At 42.1% G+C, this 21,275-nt stretch overlaps 1 protein-coding gene across 1 annotated transcript in view; it reads right to left on the bottom strand.

Annotated features, from left to right (window-relative positions):
* LOC124798577 (glucosidase 2 subunit beta) overlaps positions 1-21,275 on the bottom strand; it is a 182,106-nt gene that overhangs the window by 109,718 nt on the left and 51,113 nt on the right. The window lies entirely within an intron of this gene.

Genomic DNA, 21,275 nt, shown 5'->3' with positions numbered 1-21,275 from the left:
TACTACAAAACACAATGTCTTTTTTACTTAATATAGTCTAAAAGAACATTTATTCCCAGTTTAAAGCAGTTTTAGAATCTACTTGCATCCTACAGACTAGATCTTTTCAAACAGAAGAAGACACTGAAACTTCCTGGGAGATTAAAACTGTGTACCGGACTGAGACTAACTCGGGACCTTTGCCTTACCAACTGAGCTACCCAAGTACGACTCAAGACCCGTCCTCACAGCTTTAATTCCGCCAGTACCTTGTCTCCTACCTTCCAAACTTCACAGAAGCTCTTCTGCATACCTTGCAGAATTAGCACTCCTGGAAGAAAGGATATTGCAGGGACATGGCTTAGTCACAGCCTGGGGGATGTTTCCAGAATGAAATTTTCACTCTGCAGCAGAGTGTGTGCTGGTATGAAACTTCCTGCAGAGTGAAAATTTCATTCTGGAAACATCCCCCAGGCTGTGGTTAAGCCATGTCTCCGCAAAATCCTTTCTTCCAGGAGTGCCAGTTCTGCAAGGTATGCAGAAGAGCTTCTGTGAAGTTTGGAAGGTAGGAGACGAGATACTGGCGGAATTAAAGCTGTGAGGACGGCTCGTGAGTCATGCTTGGGTAGCTCAGTTGGTAGAGCACTTGCCCGCACAGTTTTAATCTGCCGGGAAGTTTCATACCAGTGCACATTCTGCTGCAGAGTGAAAATTTCATTCTAGAACAAGACACTCCTCTATTCTACATTATCATTTTAATAGTCAGTTTCATTTCCATTGTGTGTTGGTAATGGTATTTCACAACAGTATAAATGGTCTCTCTCTGACACACACACACACACACACACACACACACACAGTGCCAGACTGGAACTCAATTCTGGGATATTTATCTTGCACATTCGAGTCCCAGTCCACGAAACTGCGTAGCAATAGTCGTTGACCAGGACTTCCGTAACACTGTCAATAGTGTCAACAGGGTGTCCGAAACGCTTATGTCCAAGATTGATTCAACAGCTATCACTGCCCACACTGTATGCATCTCAAACTGGATGCACTGAGGATGAGAAGGACAAGTTTTGGAACAGTCTGGATGCCCTCCTTTGAGCAATTCCCCAGGATGAGTCCATCATTGTTGCAGTAGATTTAAACGGACATGTTGGGGCCCACAAAGAAGGATATATGCGATGCCATGGAAGACATGGGTTCGGTGTGCGGAATGATGATGGATGTCTGATACTTGATTTTGCAGAAACTCATGATCTCATTGTGACCAACACATACTTTAAAAAGAGGTCAACACATCTGGCTACTTATACAAGTGGAGGTCATGCTACTCAGATTGATTATTGGCTATTTTGTCAACAAGACATGAAGCTGGTAATGGATACCAAAGTAATTCCATATGACTGCCTCGCCCCTCAACACAGACTGCTTGTCCTCGATATTCGTAAGTGTGTTATACAACCCAAACCTAAACCTAAGACTGGGCATGAGCGAATTAAGTGGTGGCGAACGAATACCCAGCGAAACAAGTTGATGACAGCCTTTGCAAACTTTTCCGTGAAGACCGACGATCAGTCAGTTGAAGATATGTGGAAAGATGCGGTGGAACAAATACATCATGCAGCGACAAAAACGCTGGGAAAAAACCATACCTGGAAGAAAATACATTGACAAACAAACTCGGTGGTGGACAGATGAAGTCAAGCAAGCAATCAAGGAGAAAAAGATGGTATACAAGACTTGGTGGAACTCACGACTTGACACTGATCTCCAGAAATATCGCAACCTGAAATCAGCAGCAAAAAGAGCAGTAGCTGCAGCAAAAGACCAGTATTACCAGACACTGTATGCCCAGCTTGACACACCATCAGAAGAAAACAACATCTACCATCTTGCTAAGTCACGTCACCATTCAACTCAAAGACACTGGACATGTCATGCACTACAAGGGAGGCGATGCCAAACTGCTAAGAGATAAACAATCTATTCTCCAGTGTTGGACAGACTACTTTCATAACATCAGCAACAAAGAGTTTACGCATCCACCAATTACTATTCCTGATCCTACCTTAGAATCCGTCCCCTCAATTACACCTGAGGAAGTAATGCTTTCCATCAGCAAGATGAAAAATGGAAAAGCAACTGGCCCAGATGACCTACCAGCGGAACTCTGGAAAATGTTCAGAAAGCCTGCTTCAGAATTCCTCGCCTCACTCTTCTACTGAATCATCGCTGAAAAACAACTTCCACAAGCACAGACAACTAACATAACAATTCCAATCTGGAAGGGAAAAGGAGTCGTGAACAACTGCTTGACTTATCGCCCTATTCGACTCCTCTGTCATACTTTAAAGATCTTTGAACAGGTACTTGATGCCAGACTCTTAAGTATTGTCTATGTAACACCAAACCAGTGTGGATTTGTTGAGGGATGCAGAACCATCGACGCTATCCATGCCAAGCGCCTTTTCATTGAAAAACACAGAGATAGACAGAAGAGTGCACACATGGCATTTCTAGACCAAGAAAAGGCTTTCGATCGTATCCCATACGATCTTATTTGGCGAGCTATTTGCTGCCATGGTGTCCCTGAAGAGTATGTAAGCTGGGTGCAACTTTTGTACCGTAATTCCACTAGTGTTGTTCAGAGTCCTGCTGGAATTTCTCCGCCCTCCGATACGCTGTGGGTGTTCATCAGGGTTCTGCCCTTTCACCATTGTTATTCATCTTTTGCACGGATACGGCAACAGCTGACATACAGACTTCACATCCCCGGACCCTTCTTTATGCAGACGATGTGGTACTTGCCGACCAAGCCCGCCGTGAACTCCAGCACCAGGTTCAAACGCGGAAGGACAGACTGGCTGAAAATGGACTGCATCTCAATGTCCAAAAGATAGAGTACCTAGAATGCGGCTCCCAAACCAGAGGCACCGAAAGTACAGCAAAGAAGACTTACAGAAGACCGTGCATTTTAAGTACCTAGGGTTTGTCGTCACCTCAGACTGTGACACAACTCTTGATACTCAGATGAGGGTGAATGAAGCTTGGCTTAAGTGAAGACAGGTCACTGGAGTCCTCTGCGATAAAAAGATGCCTCAGTATCTAAAGTCAAAAGTATATATGGCCATTGTATGCCCAGCAGCAATGTATGGGACTGAGTGTCACTCTATGACAAAACAACAGGAGCAAATGTTACACACCTTGGAGATGGAGATGGACATGCTTCAACAGTCCATGAGACGGACACGATGTGACCACATAAAAAAATACAGACGTCCGGCAAAGGTTTGGCGTCACGCTGATCACCGATAAAGTGAGAGAAGCCCATCCCCGCTGGTACAGCCACGTCATGAGAAAGCAAGACAACTCAGTCGCAAAAACAGCACTCCACACCAACCCAGGAGGAACAAGACCAAGAGGAAGACCACCAAACAGATTGACTGACAACCTCAGGGGAGACATGCATTTTGTTGGCTTAAAACTAGAAGATGTCAACGACAGGGAGAAATAGGGGAGATGTAGCAAAACAGCAGACCCGCAGGTCAGGATTAATGCTTGGAGAGAGAGAGAGAGAGAGAGAGAGAGAGAGAGAGAGAGAGAGAGAGAGAGAGAGAGAGAGAGATATTCGAGTCCCAGCACACAGTTTTAATCCGCCAGGAAGTATTAACCAGTGCACACTTCACTAGAGAATGAAAAATTATTCTGCAAACAAGGCCTAAGGCTTTGGCTAAGCCATTTCTGCATTATATCCTTTCTTCCAGGAGTGGTCACATGCAAGGTATGCAGGAGAACTTCTGTGTAGTTTAGAAGGTGGGAGATTAGTTACTGGCAGAAGTAAAGCTGTGAGAGAGGGTCATGAGTCAAACTTGGATAGCTCAGTCAGTAGAGCACTTTCCTGTGAAACTCAAATAGTCCTAAGTCTGAGTCTGGGTCCAGCACGCAGTTTTAATCTCCCAGGAAATTTTATATTCTAGCTGCTTAATTGAAACCAACAATTTTATTGTTCTCCTGCGTGGCAACTGTGGTGCTCTACTTTGAGGTTCTTGTGAAGTCAACCCAAGCTACATCACAATTTTCTGCAGAAAATTGACTACTTTGTTGTTGTTGTTGTTGTTGTTGTTGTTTCCAATTCAAAGTCTGGTCTGAAAAAGCTCTCTACTCCACCTGTGCAAGCCTCTTCATCTCTACATCACTGCAGCCTACATCCATTTAACCTCATTATTATACTTCTAGGAACCTTCTCATTAATTATACCTGCAATCTTAACCATTCTTCTGTAACACCACATTTCGAAGCCATAAATCGCATACATACCAATTCTCTACAGGATTTCACTTCAGATAAGACTTCTGCACATTTAAATTTGTATTCAATGTCAACATATTTCTCTTTCTCAAAAACACTTTTATTGCTGTTGCAAGTCAGCATTTTATGTCCTTTTTGCTTTGGTACCAGTAAGTTATTTTGCTGCCCAAATCCCAAATTCGTGAACTGCTTTAAATTCATCATTTATTAACCTAATTCCCACAGCATCACCTGTTTCGATTGTACATTTCATTACCCTGGTTACAGTTTTGCTGCCTTTCATTCTATAACCTCTTTAAAAGACAATGACCATTCCATTCCATACAACTGATGTTCTAAGTCCTTTGCCATCTCTGATACAATGACAATGTTGTCAGAAAACCTCAGGACTTTTATCTCATCTGCATCAACTGTACTTCCCCTACTAAATTTCTCCTTGGTTTCCCCTACACAGTGTGCAGATTGAATAACATCAGAGTAGCTCACAACCCTACCTCACTCCCTTCTCAATTACTACCTTCAACTCTTAACAACTGCAGCCTTGTTTCTCAACACACTGTAGATAGCCTTTCATTTCTTGTATTTTATTCTTGACATCTTCAGAATTTTCAAGAAAGTATACCAACAAACACTGTCGAAAGCTTTATCTAAATCTGTAAGTGTTAAAAATATAGATTTCTGCAACAAGTTGTAGGGTCAGTATTGCCTTGTGTATTCTTACCAAACTGATCTTCCCCCAGGGCCACTTTCTGCCAGTCTTTCCACTCTTCTGTAAATAATCCCGTTAGTTATTTTGTAACCATGACTTATTAAATTGATGGTTTGAAAATATTCACATCAGTCAGCAGCTGTCTTCTTTGGAATAAGAATTTTTACATTATCCTTGAAGTCTCAGTGCATTTCACCTGTCTCATATCATACACAATGTTATCATAATTGGTTCTTCCACACATCTCAATAATTCTGAGGAAATGTCTTCTACTCCAGTTGCCTCATTTCATCTTTGTTCTCCAAGTATCCGTCAAATTACTTATGGAGTATCATGTCTCTTCTCTCATTTGTACCTATTTCCTCTATCCATTCTACATTGTTTTGAAGTTCATTATGTCAGTTTCCTTCCACCTTTCACCCTAACTTTTCTGCTTAATACTGGCTTGCCAGCTCAGCAACTTCTCTTTTTTTAAGGTTTTATTAATTTTCCTCAGGTAGCATCTCTCCCATAGTCATCCATGCTTCCATAGCTTTGCATTTCTACTCTAGCCATTCCCGCTTTGGCATTTTGCATTTCTCTTTTTCTGACATCTGTATTCTGTTTTGCCTGCTTTGTTTGCTGCAGTTTTATATTTTCTCCTTCTCACAATTATATTCAATACCTCATGTGTTACCCAGGATTTCTATTGAGCCTTATCTTTTTATCTATTTGATCCTCTGCTTCTGAGCCGTGTATCGACTCGTGCTACACCTTGTGTTTAGATTGCATTGGTTTTCCTTTTCTTCCCTGACATGTTTGTTTGATATGTTGCCTGTCATTAAGTGGCTGCTTGGTTGTCTTTTCCCTCTGCTATCGATATCTGCATTTTTGTTTCCGGGAAACTGCTATGGAGGAACTGAGATCTTTGACCGGTTGTAACCTTGTGCCGGAGCTGGCAGCGCGTTTACGGTCTGCACTTTCATCTCCGGTGGTCATCACGCCGGATTGGCGAGTGTAAGGCAGCAGCAAAATTCTTGGGTGAGGCGACTGATCATCTCAGAGATACTATATCCTTCTTAGAGGATGCTCAGCCTAGGGGTAGGCAATTAGATAGGGTGCGGGCGCAGTTAGCTCACCTCGGTAATTGGGTACGTGTTTTAGGGTCAGTTGAATTAAGTAGCTCAGCTAAGCAGTCGTGGGTGGGGTTGCAGGAGAGAATAAGTGCATTGCAACTTGATCTTGCGTGCTTGTTTGGAACTAAGAAAGGGACTCCCTGAGTGAAGAGAGGAATTAGAGTTCCGCAATGGGATGAGTCGTGAGGGTGGTTGTGACTCTGTGAGTGCCGGGCAGGCAGGGTATTCCAAGTTACCTAATCCGATCATGTATTTGTTTAAGGATATCAGGGAGTTACGTATAGATCATCTTGAAAAAAGTAGAAGATATGTTGTGGTTGTTGGTTCGGCTCGAACAGCATGCACAAGCATTTAGAGTTTCTCATCAGCTGATCTTGGGGCTCTTGTATCTGTTAGCGGGAGATGAGTTAAGGCAATTTATCTCACAAGCAATGGAAGGAGGTTTGTCTTTAACTCAGTTAAGGAAGCAGGTCATTGATAAAAAATTAACCAGAGGACTCCGGCAACAGCTGGAGTGTAATTATATTTGGCGTATGCAACGGAAGGACAAGGGGTTGCGACAGTATGTGGATAGAGTCAGGTTAGCGTCATCGGCGATGTTAGTAGGGCTTCTGGAAGACGAACTGGTTTCGATAATTTTAAGAGGCATGCAAGCGGTGGACAAATCTGATTTCGTCTTCAGGCAGCATCCTGTCAATTGGCAGGAGTTGGATAAGGCAGTGGGTAGTATCCCAGCATTGCCTGTTGAGAACCGGCTGCCCGATGAGGGTAGGAAGCAGTTATCTCAAACTGATCTACAGGTTAAGGAGAGACGGGGAACTTCCAGTGATGTGAATAAGCAGGAGGATCGATGATGTTTCAGATGTGGAAGCGTGGGGCATTTTGTTAGGGAATGTCGTGCTCCTCGAACGCCGAGAGCTAACAGACGACGCCAGGTTGTTGGTAAAAGAGGAACTCGGAGTTATCCAGCCAGGTGTGCCCCAGTGATTGCTGCCCTGATCTCCTCGTTGCCATATATTTGCTGTAGTGTGGGAGGTGAACCTGTCTGTGGGATGTTGGATTCTGGAAGTTCTATTTCCTTGTTGAATTTAGATTGGTACTTGGAGTTTGCACATATTACTCACCTTAGATTGATTCCATCCATGGTTCAGAGATGATGTTTGGCTGATGGGCAGCTGTTACCTCTGCAAGGATGGGTTCGTGGGAGAATTTTCTTGGCCCATATGTTTTGCCTTGGTGAAAGGATTGTCGGCTAACTTGATTCTTGGGTGTGACTTTATTAATAAAATGTGTTTGGTTTTGGATTGTGCGGGGCATACCTTTTTCTTTAAGTTTAAGCCTAAACTGAAGTTTGGTTCTTGTGAATGTAGGCAGTGGGTGCAATGTGTGGGTCCTAAGGCTTTGGCGGTCAAAGCAGGCAAGTTTGATCTGAGGCATCTCTCGATGGATCAGGCTTCTCATCTTGGTAGGTTGTTAGCTGATTTTCCCCAGCTTTGTGATCGACTAAGAGTTACCAAAGTTCTTCACTATAAGATTCGCCTTAGTGACCCGATTCCCGTTAGTCAGTCTCCTTATCGTTTGTCACCACCTAAGGTCAAGGTTTTAAGGTCTAAAATATCTAAAATGCTCGAAGAGGGAGTCATTTGACCCTCGACTTCATCCTACGCATCTCCGGTGTTCCTCGTGCCCAAGGATCAAGGGTGGGACTTCAGGGTGGTTGTTGATTATCGTCGCCTGAATAACAAGGTGGTTTTGAAGTCGGTTCCTCTTCCCGACCTTCATAATTCATTCACTTGGTTTGCGGGTGCAAATTGGTTCACGGTCCTTGATCTTAATCAGGCGTACTACCAAGCATGTTACCGCCTTTTGCACAGATTGGAATCTGTTCGAATTTAATAGGGTTTCCTTTGGTCTCGCTACCGGGGCAGCTGTATTGACGCGATTGTTGGACAATGTCTTAGGTGATTTGAAGTTGGTTTGTGTGTATAACTATTTAGACGACTTGGTCATCTATTGTAAGTCATTTGAAGAACATCTTGAGCATATCCAGCAGGTATTCATTAGGCTGCAGAGTGCCGGTTTGATAGTCAGACCCGAAAAGGTCACCTTCGCTCATCCGCAGGTGTCGTTTTTGGGACACCTGGTATCGGGCCGAAGTATACTTATTGACCAGGACCGTACAAAGGCCTTAAGAACACTACTGCCCTCTAGCAATAAAAGGGGAATTGCCAAATTTATTGGCATGGCTAATTATTTTAGGCGCTTTGTCCCCCGCTTCGCTCAATTGGCGGCACCCCTTAATGAACTTCGTTGCAAGGGAGTCAAGTTTGAGTGGGGAACCGCACAGCACGCGGCCTTCGACCAGATCAAAGAAGCGATTGCCAATCCTCTGGTATTGGGCGTTCCTGATTTTAGTAAGAAGTTTATTGTGCAAACTGACACTTCTAACTCCGGGGTTTCTGCGGTTCTTCTCCACGAAGGGGACGGGAAGAGGCAGCCACTAGCATATGTGTCGCACCAGTTAACGAATGCCGAGCTCAAGTATTCAGTGTATGAGTGCAAAGCGTTGGCAGTCCTCTTTGCTTTAGAAAAGTATCGATTCTATTTGGAGCATCAGCCCCTTGATCTTGAAACTGATAATCAGGCCCTGAGTTGGATTTTGGCTCGCCCACGTAAAACAGGGAGAATCGCGAGGTGGGCTGTACGAATTTCCGCCTTTCAATTTACTGTTAAACATATCAGGGGAACTGACAATGTCGTGGCCAACGTGCTAAGTCGGATGTTTGATAGTTCACCCAGCGTTGATCACAATCAGAAGAGCGGGGAAGAGGATTTTAGTTGTATGGTGTTGGGAGAGATTCCCCAGCTTTTCGTCGATCTATGTACGCAACAGGTACAGGACCCTAACCTCGGTGACATTAGGAGAAGGCTGAAAGCGGGCGAGGAAGTAGGCCCCTAAGTTGTCAACAAAGGAGTTCTGTGTAAAAAAGGGGGAGACGGTCGGAAACTTAGAATTTGTTTACCAGCAACCTTAGTATGACCAGTGGTTCAGTATTTTCATCAATCTGTTCTCAGGGGACATTTAGGCACCTATAAGACATTTCAGAAAGTGGAGGAATTTCTCTCTTGGCCTCGTATGGAGCGAGATATAAGACAGATGGTAGCACAGTGTCGGGAATGCTGTATTGCTAAGCCCAGTAATGCATTGGGGCAAGGGTTGCTCAGTTCAGAGCGTGAGGCTTACCCTACGGACAAATTGTACATCGATTATGTGGGTCCGTTACCCCGGACTAAGCAGGGTAATCAATATATTCTGGTAGTGATCGATGCCTTTTCTAGGTTTACTTGGCTTATACCAAGTCGAAATGTAAATGCTGTCACTACCATTGCTCATTTACTCAACATCTTCAGTGTATTCAGACCGCCTAAACAATTGGCTGTGTGATAATGCTCCCGCTTTTTGTTCGGCTCAGTTTAGAGAGTTTACCTTCAAGAACGGGATAAAGCATATTACCACAACTCCATATTATCCTCAGGGATCTTTTGCGGAAACAGTGAACCGCAATTTGAAATCCGCTCTTAATATTTTTCATCAGGATTCTCCTAGGAAGTGGGATTCAAATCTCTGATGGATTAGTTTTGCCTTTAACACCGCATGTCATGAATCCATCAAGGCAACCTCTGCTTCTCTGATGTTTACTTTTCCTGTTAATTCTCCCCTTACTAATTTGCGGAAGATTCAAGACCTAATTCCAGCAGTTATTACTCCCCAGCTTATTAAAGAAAACTGGGGTATGGCCAGGCATAATCTCGCTGCTCATAACAGACAAACCGTTCGTTATAACCGGGGTCGGCGTCAGTTTCAGGGCAAGTTTATATTCGTAATTACCTGGGGAGAGACGCACAAGTCGACAGGCTGGGAAAATTGACTCCTCGTTTTATAGGGCCGTGTAACATTGAGAGACGATTGGGTCCAGTGAACCTCTTAGTTCGGGACAATCAAGCGGGAAAGCAGTATCGAGTTCATCTGAGTCAGTTTAAGTTGAGGTGAACATTTCTCTTGTAGGGTTCGAGAAGCTATGCTTCCAGTTTAAGAGGGGGAGGTTGAGCCATGTATCGACTCTTGCTACACCTTGTGTTTAGGTTACGTTGGTTTTCCTTTTCTTCCCCTGACATGTTTGTTTGATATGTTGCCTGTCATTAAGTGGCTGCTTGGTTGCCTTTTCCCTCTACTATCGATATCTGCATTTTTCCTCTGCTATCGATATCTGCATTTTTGCTTACGGAAAACTGCTGTGGAGGAAGTGAGGTCTTTGACCGGTTGTAACCTCGTGTGGTGGCACGGAAGTAGGGGCGTTGCGCAGAGAGAGTGTGGTGGGCACGGGAGGGCAGTGTGGCTCTCCAGTGCGAAGCAGGTGTGGTCGGTTGTACTGAGTTGCCACGTGATGTATGTCGGTTGTGTGTAACGAGCGGGTTGAGTTGACAGAAGAGCTCTCCGCGTGTTGGTTGTATACAGAATCGCCTCACAAGTAGTTGCTGTTCATTTCGCCTCGGTGGGACGTTAACAAGCTTCTTTAAATCCTCCGTTTCAACACTGGAGTTTAAAAGGAGACACCTAACATGAATGAGCGGCCACTACCCGTCAACGTTGCAGAGAAGACGTGAACTCCGCTGACAGAGCGTGTTGTCGCATGACCGTGGCGTGTTGGGTACGCTGGCGACGCGTGTGCGGTCGGATGTGTGGATCCTTGCCATCGGACGTCATGTACTGCCTGTTCGACCATAATTGCAAGTTAAGTTCGTGGAAGGTTTAATCATTAAGTAATAATTTTGTGTAACCAGTGTCTCTTCTGCCTTGTGGCCTCGGGCGACCGGGTTTCCTGTCCCTGGCACCGGTGTAATTGAAGACAGTGATCTTTCCTCCTCCTCTCGTTACTGTCCGATGGGGGTGTAGTTTTGGCAGTTTAATTGTTTAGCTATTCTGTCATGGGTTATATGTAAATTCATGCTTCTTGTTGGTTGATCATGTGGTCGCTCATTCAGGACTGTGTGGTGTAATGTTTCCTTGCACAAGGTTAGCTCTAATTCTGTCAGCAAGTTAAGCCATCTCATAACAAGTTTTCACTGGGTAAAAGTCAGTGCAGTGACCAGCCTGAGAGTGACAACTGTGTTTACAGGAGTATTTAAATTGGTCAGTATTCTGTCTAGCCTGAGCATCCCTGAGTGGGTGATTTGTGGCTGCCTTACACGGGTCCGTCATGTCTGTTGTGTTCTAATGATATTCCAGGACACTTTTGTTTAAATTTTTTTTTTAATTCCTCCAAGTTTGTAAATTCCTTTTATTGCCTTTAATCGTGTGTTTGCTGAGACCTGTTTAATTTTTTTTAATGGCGGTAGCTTCACTACCTCACCGTACTTTATTAACAAGTTCTGTATTTACTTTAGTAGCCTGTTTACTAATGTTCTTTAAATTTTTTAAAATTATTGTATTGCTATAAATTACTTTGATTGGTGTTAGCGGCGTGTTTAAAAGGTTGTTTATTGCTGTACTGCTAGTTTCTGTAAGATATGAATAAAATATTTGTGAAAATCTCAACTCTACAGTAAACTACTAGAAATTCTATTTTTATTCTTGTAGTATTCCTGTTTTAGTTAACTATTAGTAAATGCTGCGTTTGAAACATTACATAACCAGTGGTTCTTTCAGTTTATCCGGGTTCCATTTTATTAACTTCCTACATTTCTGCAATGTTTTCAGTTTTAATTAACAGGTCATAATCAGTAAATTATGGTCAGAATCTGCCCCTGGGAATGTTTTGTAGTATAAAATCTCATTTCAAAATCTTATCTTATCATTGTATAACATTCCTGAAATCTTCCAGTGTACTCACATCTCTTCCATGTAAACAATATTCTTCCATGAAGTGCCATCAATGATTCAATCATTCTGCATCCAAAATTCTAATATGTTGCTACCCCTCTTTCATTCCTTCCTTCCAATCAATGTTCTACTATTCTCCTTTCTATCATATTCTAGTTCCCAATCACAAGTAAGTTTTCGTGTCTCTTAAGATTCTGAATACTTTCTTTTGCCTCATCAAACATTATTTCAATTTCTACACCATTTGCACAGCTAATAGGCATATAAAATTTTACTGCTGCGGTAGGTTGGCTTTACATACATGGACTTCAATTCATTGCAATCCTTAGTTTCTTAACACATATTTGCTATCCTGCTGTTGGTTTTAAGTTCTCCCCTAGATAAACACAGATGAGAAAAAAAATCACAACACCAAACAATACTTAATGTAGAGTAATGAAATTTTGGGAACACATTTGTCTAGGTCACATATTTAAATGATTAACATTGCGAGATCACAGGTTAATGTAGGAACAAGATAAGTGACTAAAAATGTAAAATGCTGGTACATTAATAACCAGTGTAAGTGCCAGATGTTGGCTGCAAGCATCATGCAAATGTGACATGCACTGTATTATACAGGTGCCAGATGTCAGTCTACGGGATGGAGTTCCATGCCAATCCACGTAAATACAGGGATACGTAATGCTGTTTGTAGATGATGCAGGAGTTGTTGACTCATGATGTTCTGTATGTGCTCAATTGGGGAGAGATCTGGTGATCCAGCAGGCCAACGTACCACATCAACACTCTGTAGAGCATGTTGGGTTATAACAGCAGTATGTGGGTGAGAGTCACTCTGTCTGAAATCACCACTTGAATGCTGTTTGTGAATGAGAGGACAACCGGTCAAATCACCAGACTGAGGTACAAATTTGCAGTCAGGCACGATGGATAACCACAACAGTGTTCTTACTGTCATACGAAATCACACCGCAGACCACAACTTCAGGTTGCAAGTCCGTAACTGGCGGCCTCATAACCAAATTAAGGCAACCACTGGCACTGAGGTAGAACCAGCTTTCATCAGAAAACACAACAGACCTTCATCCTGCCCTTCAATGAGCTCTTGCTTGACACCACTGAAGTCACGAATGGTGATGGTTTGGGGTCAGTGGAATGCACGCTACAGAGTGTCTGACTTGGGGCTGTCCTTGAAATAAGTGATTCGTAACAGTTCACTGTGGCACTGTGGTGCCAACTGCTGCTAAAATTGCTGTTGCAGATGCAGTATGATGTGCCAGAGTAACACACTGAACATGATGTTGTTTCCTCTGTGTAGTACCACGTGGCCATCCACAGCCTTGTCCTCTTGCGACAGCACGTTCTTGTGACCACCGCTGCCGGCAGTCACGTACAGGGGCTACATTTCTGTAAAGTCTTTCGACAAATTTGCAGAAGGAGCATTCAACTTCTTGTAGCCTATTAACATTACCTCATTCAAACTCAGTGACGTGTTGATAATGGTGTCTGTCACCTTAAAGGCATTCTTGACTAACATTAACTCATAACACCCAGTCTCAAAGGTAACTAATGCTCACGACTGTTACGGTATGTATTTAAAGCAAACCTGATTTGTATTCCATAGTCGCACAACTAGCACCACTCTTATTTGACTGGCATGAAATGTGAATAGATATCATCTTTCTGATTCCTACCAGCTTGCATTTATGTCGCACAACTCTTCCTGGTGTTGCCATTTTTCTTCTGTCAGTGTATTTCTATCAAGACTGGCTAATACGTGTGTTTCATCCCAGGTAAGCAATTGTAACAAATTCACAATACTAGTCATTTTATTGATTATATGTATCTCATATGTGTTTCCCTCTTCCATGTACCTATACCACTAATGTGTACCTTCTTCTCATAGTCTCTTTCAACCCTCCCTCAGGATCTCCCATATCATCCTGGAAAGTTTTGGCCTCATTAATAACTATTCAACTTCAAGGAACAGGAACTTGAAACACAGATACAGCCACAACAATAGCATCCTCTCTCATTCAAAGGTATCCACTAATCAGCATGAGGTAGCTTTTCTACAAGTTTTTCTACAGTTTCTGAATAACTAACAACAGGGACAGTTCAAAGTCACTGACCACCAACCTTGTCTGCAATCACAATGACCCAAAATAATATAGTGTGTTTCAATACCACAATTCCTTTTGGTTCACTGAATTCAGATAATTTTTCTTCATGTTCTCTGATACATGGGTCCACATTCCACAGACATGTTTATTCACAGTCCACCAACCAACAAGCAACAGTTGTGTTGTTTTTATAACCTAAACCTCTTCCAAACATTTTTACCACAACATACGTCAAAATCATTTCTTCAGGTGCAGACTAACTGTAGTTACACAACCAGTGTTCTAAATGTATTCATTTTCTTAAGTTTTTCTGTCAGTCTGGTGTGAAAACAGATTCCTTATTGCATCATACAGAAATAAAGTCGGTGCAAACATATAACATACATATAGGTTTTATTACGCAAATACAGATTTTGGCTACTGTCTAGCCATTATCAGTGCAACTGCAAATATATTAATTAACTTCAGGATTTGCTTTTTTTATCATAAGTTTTTACGTGTGGTTGATTGGTTATTCGATTATCATTGGGGCTGACGGAGAAATGAATAAGACTATCACCCTCTCCCTCCTCTGAAAACTGAATACTAAGGGGTTTCACAAGGGGAAAAGATTGGACAGTCAATTTTATTTTTTGCAATATCACCTAAGAAACAGAATCAGGTAAGAGATGAGGTAAGATAAAACAGCTATAGAGAAGTAATAAAATGCAGTATGGTGGGATGGGGCAGGGAAAAGCAGCCTGCACTGATCGGAAGGGCTCAGAGCAGACTGTAATTCATTGGTAGAATATTTGGGGAAATCAGTCTATGATGGAGATTGCATGCAAAACATCTAGAATCTAGAATACTGCTCAAGTGTGCAGGATCCACGCCAAATATGACTAACAGGGGATACTGAATCGTTATATAGATGACTTTTGAAGACAGACGTAAGCTATCCCAAGGAAGTCCATTAACAAAGTATCAAGAACTGGCTTTAAATGATTACTCTAGGGATATACTACAACCTTCTACTTATCACTCACGTAGGGATTGTGAGAATAAGATTGGAGTAATTACTGCATGCACAGAGGCATTCAATCAATCATTCTTCCCATGCTCCATATGTGAATAAAACAGAAAGAAACCCTTATAACTTGTACAATGGGACATGACCTCTGTTGTGCCCCTCACGGTGGTTTGCAGAGTATAGATATAGATGCGGAGGCAGAATGATAGCATGAACAGACGCTCCATGGGAGAGTGCCACAAAGATGCTGAAAGAACTGAACTGACAGATGCTTGAAGACAGACACAATCAATCACATGACAGAGTACTCAGAAAGTTTCTAGAACTAATTTTAAGTGATGACTCTAGGAATAGACTACAGTCTCCTATCTACTGCTCCCCTATGGATCACGAAGACAAGATCAGACTAATTACAGCAGCCATACAGGAAGGAGCTTTTAAGCAATCATTGTTCCCCTGCTCCATCCATTAATGGAACAAGAGCCCTAATAATTGGTACAATGGAACCTTATTGGTTTGTGGCACACTGCTCCATTCTTTCTTCTATGCCACAGTGAGTCGGTGAAATAATATCATCTGCATGTCAGATCAAGGTACCTGTACTTACAGTAACCTCCTTCGCAACACGATCCAAGAGTTTAGTAACCCTCTGAGTTTCAACTACCTCTCGTCGCACCCTGAAATGAGCAATATCCTAATCAATATCATGCTAACACCTCTTACAGTGAAACTTCCTGACACATTAAAACTGTGCGCCGGACCAAGACTCGAACTCGGGACCTCATTCTGGAAACATCCCCCAGGCTGTGGCTAAGCCATGTCTCCACAATATCCTTTCTTCCAGGAGCACTAGTTCTGCAGGATTCGCAGAAGAGCTTCTGTGAAGTTTGGAAGGTAGGAGATGAGGTACTGGCAGAACTGAAGGTGTGAGGAAGGTTCGTGAGCTGTGCTTGGGTAGCTCAGATGGTAGAGCAGTTGCTCGCGAAAGGCAAAGGTCCCGAGTTTGAGTCTCGGTCCAGCACACAGTTTTAATCTGCCAGGAAGTTTCATATCAGTGCACACTCTGCTGCAGAGTGAAAATCTCATTCTGGAAACCTCTTACAGTGATATTCGACTGCCCACCGAACTTACACAATATCCATGTCCATCACTACTCCACCCCTGCTTCCAAACCCTTGCCTCATGGTTCATATCTCTGTAATTGGCCTAAATGCATGGCCTGTCACATACATCCTCCCACCACCACCTACTCCAGTCTGGTCACAAGCATCTCCTATCCCATCAAAGACAGGGATATGTGTAAAAGCAGTTCTGTGAACTACAAGCTAAGTTGCAACCACTATGCTGCATTCTACGCGGGCATGACAATCAAAACGCTGTCTGTCCGCATGAATAGCCACCAACAAACTGCGGCAAAGAAACAGCTGGACCACCCATTTGCTGAACATGCTGCCCAACACAATGTTCTTCACTTGACTGCTCCATAACCTGTGCCATCTGGATTCTTTATACCAACACCATGTTTTTTGAATTGTGCAACTGGGAACTCTCCCTTCAATATATCCTATTTCCGTAATGGCCCTGGCCTCAGCCTTTGTTAGTCACTGTCCTTCACCCACCTATCCCCTTCCCTGTTCCCACTACAGCACTACATAGAATTCTACTGCACCAAAACACCCATAATCTTTCTATTTCTTTCCTGCCCCCCCCCCCCCCAACTCATCTCCCAACTGTATCTCCCTACCCTCTGTATTACGTATTATTCCCCAAACAATACTTTACCGTCCCCCATGCCTACCCTGGTATCCCTCCCCCTCACTCCAGCCTCGTCCTCACCCCTCACCCCCACCACTCAGATTGCCTCTCCCACCATGCGCAGTTGTTCACAGTCTGGTCTCGACAGCCACAGATGGTGTTGAAGGTGTGTGTGTGATTTTTTTTCCTGTCTGTGACTCAACATCTCCCCTCTATGGTGAGTAGCAGTCAATCACTTTCATAATATGTGACACAAAGCAAAGAAGGACCTCTTGTCAGCAAAGTCAATTGTTCAGCATCATTGAAAAAAAAAAGTTGTTTATCTCAAAAAGTTGTTTTGTTATGTTGCAATTTAATACACTTTACTCTACCCTCTACTAGCTACAATCAATGCTAAAACAATTGTGAAAAGATAAAACATCTAAATCTGTTGTTAAAATAGTGAATGTCAATTCTAGTAAAAGATGCCTTTTGTCGCTTATGGAGAAATAACACGGGCCAACAAGAGGTCCCATTTCATTAATGTGCTTCGCTAATATGAGTCACATTCAAAACTAGTCTCTCCTGAATGCTAGTAGCAACTGAACCAACTACTACTGGTTTCCCTCAAAAGAAGGAAGTTCCCCAATAACAATAATGTGTATCCGATTACAGGTCACTTTTCTTTTGTAAATGTACAAGCCAGTAATATTGTTGATATTCAAATTCTAGCTCTGAGCATTTCTTTTTAGGAGTTGGTTATTATGAATGGTTATTTATTTTAAACATTTACCATGCTGTATTTAGCTTTTGTAAACAAGTAGTGGCAGCCAAGCAAACAACTGCAAATCAATTAGCAGAACAACAAACCCTGATTATGTTTGTTTCTGACTTGTTTGTTGAGTGTCTAGTTAAAATTAAAAGCGATAATTAAGTTTTACATGTCTACCTGTGACTGATTGGTGTCTAGTAGGAGTGAGCTAATATAAAATTTTAGACATATTAAGTAAGACAGATTTCAATAATTACAATAATATCAGTGATGAAGATTATAAAGTGTATGCAGATTATTTTTGGAAAGATCTTTAAGCAGTGACTAATCAAGTGAAAACGAATACCTGCCTAAACGAGAAGTATCAGTTAACTTATCAGAAACTTCTTTGTTAAAAAACATTCCAAACGTGGATGAACTTTCAGTAAGTAACTTTGAGAATCTTGTTAATACTGATGATCATGTAATTGAAATAGAAGAAAGTCATGATGTCCAGAAGGTAATTGATGAGAATGATGGTGGGATGAACCTAATTGCAAATGATAACTATGTTGACTTAGTTAATTTTGATGTTGATAACAGTAATAGCCTTGTGGTGATTTTCTAGAAACTGGCTGTGGATGTAAAGGAAATTGTTGTCACTTACACTGAACTGACAAAAGTCATGGGATACCTCCTAATGTGTGTTGGAACTCTTTTTCCCCAGCAAAGAGCAGCAATTCATTGTGGCATGGATTCAATAAGTCACTGGAAGTCGCCTGCGAAAATACTGAACCATGCTGCCTCTAGAGCCATCCATAACTGTGAAAGTGTTGCTGGTGGAAGATTTACCATTACATAGCTACCACCAGCTTGCACAGTACCTTGTTGACAACTTGGGTCCGTAACTTCATGGGCTCTGTGTTACACTCAAACCCTCCCATCAGCTCTTACCAATTGAAATTGGGACTCATCTGATCAGGTTACAGTTTTCCAATCATCTAGGGCCCAACTGATATGGTCATGAACCCCTAGAGGCACTGCAGGCAATGTCATGCTGTTAGCAAAGGCACTCTCGTCAGTTGTCTGCTGCCATATCCCATTAATGCCAAATTTCACCACACTGTCCTAATGGATATGTTCATTGTACATCCCACATTGGTTTATGTGGTTATTTCATGCAGTGTTTTTGACAGTTAGTACTGACAACTCTCCAAATGTCACTGCTCTTAGCCACTAAGCAAAGGCCGTCGGCCATTACATTGTCCGTGGTGAGAGGTAATGCCTGAAATTTGATATTGTCAGCACACTCTTGACACTGTAGATCTCAGAATACTGAGTCCCCAAACAATTCCTGAAGTGGATTGTCCCATGCATTTAGCTCCAACTACCATTCCAAGTTCAATGTCTGTTAATTCAGAAATCTTTTCACATGAATTACCTGTGTACAATGACAGCTTTGCCAATATGGTCCCCTTTATACCTTGCATATGGGATACTATCGCCATCTGTACATGAACATATTGTAATCCAATGTCTTTTGTCACCTCTGTGTAAGACTGTCAAACTGAAGAGCTGTGAAACATTTCATACTATTTAAAAGACAATATTTAAAGCTGTGTTTTGATATTAAATTAATTTCTTAAATGTAAAATATAGATGTTCTGAGTTAATTTGAACTTTTGAATGCATTTTCCTCAAAAGAACATCTACATTTAATAAATTTTCAATGTCTCTAAGACAAACATATGATAAAGTCATGTTTGTTGGGCAAATTACTCAGAATTTAATGCTTGCTTTGAAAATAGTACTAGCTCAAAATTGAAAATTCCTGGCAAGTGGGCCCTTCTCACTTTCCGCCTCAGATGTTGTAACTACAACGTCCTCTATTTTCCATTGTTTGATACTGCTAAGTTTGTCACAGCTTAACAATGTGCATGACTGAGTGAGAGAAGGCTATTTTCATCAATACAGATCCATTCCTTATTTTGTTTTTTGAAATGACTTCACCATAGTTCATCTTTGATTTCTCCTATAGAAAAGTAATGTCTAAGTATTTAAGAAATCACTATCAATCCTTTAAAGACCAGGAATTGAAGAACATATTTCTGTCCATGTTTGACAGATTTGTTTTCATCTCAACTAGTACCTAATTAGGGATATGTATTGGGGTTATATAAACCTGTTTTAAAGTAAGTCAATCACTCTGATGAGACTCCTACTCCGAGGAGATGAATCAGTCAAATCTAAACGCTATCAATTCAACTAAACACCTAGGAATTACAATTACAAACAACTTAAATTGGAAAGAACACAAGGAAAACGATGTGGGGAAGGCAAAACAATGACTGTGTTTTACTGGCAGAACACTTAGGAAATGTAACAGATCTACTAAAGAGACTGCCTACACTAAGCTTGTCCATCCTCTTTTGGAGTACTGCTGCATGGTATGGGATTCTTAGTAGATAGGATTAAGGGAGTGCATTGAGAAAGTTCAAAGAAGGGCAGCACATTTTATATTATTGCAAAATAGGGGAGAGAGTGTCACTGACCCAATACAGGATTTTGGGGTGGACATCATTAAAACAAAGGCATTTTTCACTGTGGCAGAATCTTGTCACGAAATTTTAATCACCAACCTTCTCCTCCAAATGCGAAAATATTTTGTTGACACTGACCTACATAGGGAGAAACGATCATCATAATAAAATAAGGGAAATTAGAGCTCGCACAGAAAGATATAGGTGTTAATTTTTTCCACGCTCTGTTCAAGATCGAAATAATAGAGAATTATTGTGACGTTGGTTTGATGAACCCTCTGCCAGGCACAAAGTGTGATCTGCAGAGAATCCATGTAGATGCAGGTACAGACCACTGACTCTCTTCATGCACTCATTAAATGTTAAGTAGAAGGGCAAAACTAGTCAGGGAACAGCACTGTGACAGAGAAAGAAAAGGAATGCCACAATGGCTTTGGGGATGTAGAAAAAACTATCTCTCAGGCCGATATCTTCTACAGGTGCAGGTGGATAGCTAATTCAATCTTTAGTGGTTTCACCCTGGCTGTAAAAGATGGTAAGAAGAAACTGGTGGAACAACCATAAAAAGTAACAAAGTACAGTGAGGTGATAGAAGTGCCGATACAGCAAGAATCTCCCTGGGTTTATCTTGCAGCAGGAAGTCAGCTTCTGTATCTGATCAGCAGTTCCTCCTCTCTGTAGAACCCTGGCAGTGTGTTCACATCACCCAATGATAAGAATAGGTGTTGAAATTATATGGATGAAAATCTCTCTAATAAAATGTATAACCAGTGCCCTGCTTGGACACTGTCACCTAGCAATGAAGGCAATGAACAGCAAGCTTCAGTGGTCACCATAAAGCAGCCAAGTTGGGGCAGCAACATGATATGGGTCACCAATAGAGGGGCATTACAATGATAATAGAGTGGGTCCTCTCACCTCAGGATGTGACCATTGGTCAGTCAGATGTGACACATTTAGAGGCAGCAAGGAGTAAGGATTCCCTTTGGAAACTTCCATGTGCAGTAGACTCTCATTTCTCAATACTTATTCACAGTGATCACAGCATACCGTTCACTGTTCCAAGCCTCCAAAAACTGAAGATGCAACATCAAACTCAAGTTGCATCCTGATATCC

The sequence above is a fragment of the Schistocerca piceifrons genome, chromosome 5, assembly GCF_021461385.2.
Source record: "Schistocerca piceifrons isolate TAMUIC-IGC-003096 chromosome 5, iqSchPice1.1, whole genome shotgun sequence".
NCBI lineage: Eukaryota > Metazoa > Arthropoda > Insecta > Orthoptera > Acrididae > Schistocerca > Schistocerca piceifrons.
This window is presented reverse-complemented; position numbering and strand designations above follow the sequence as displayed.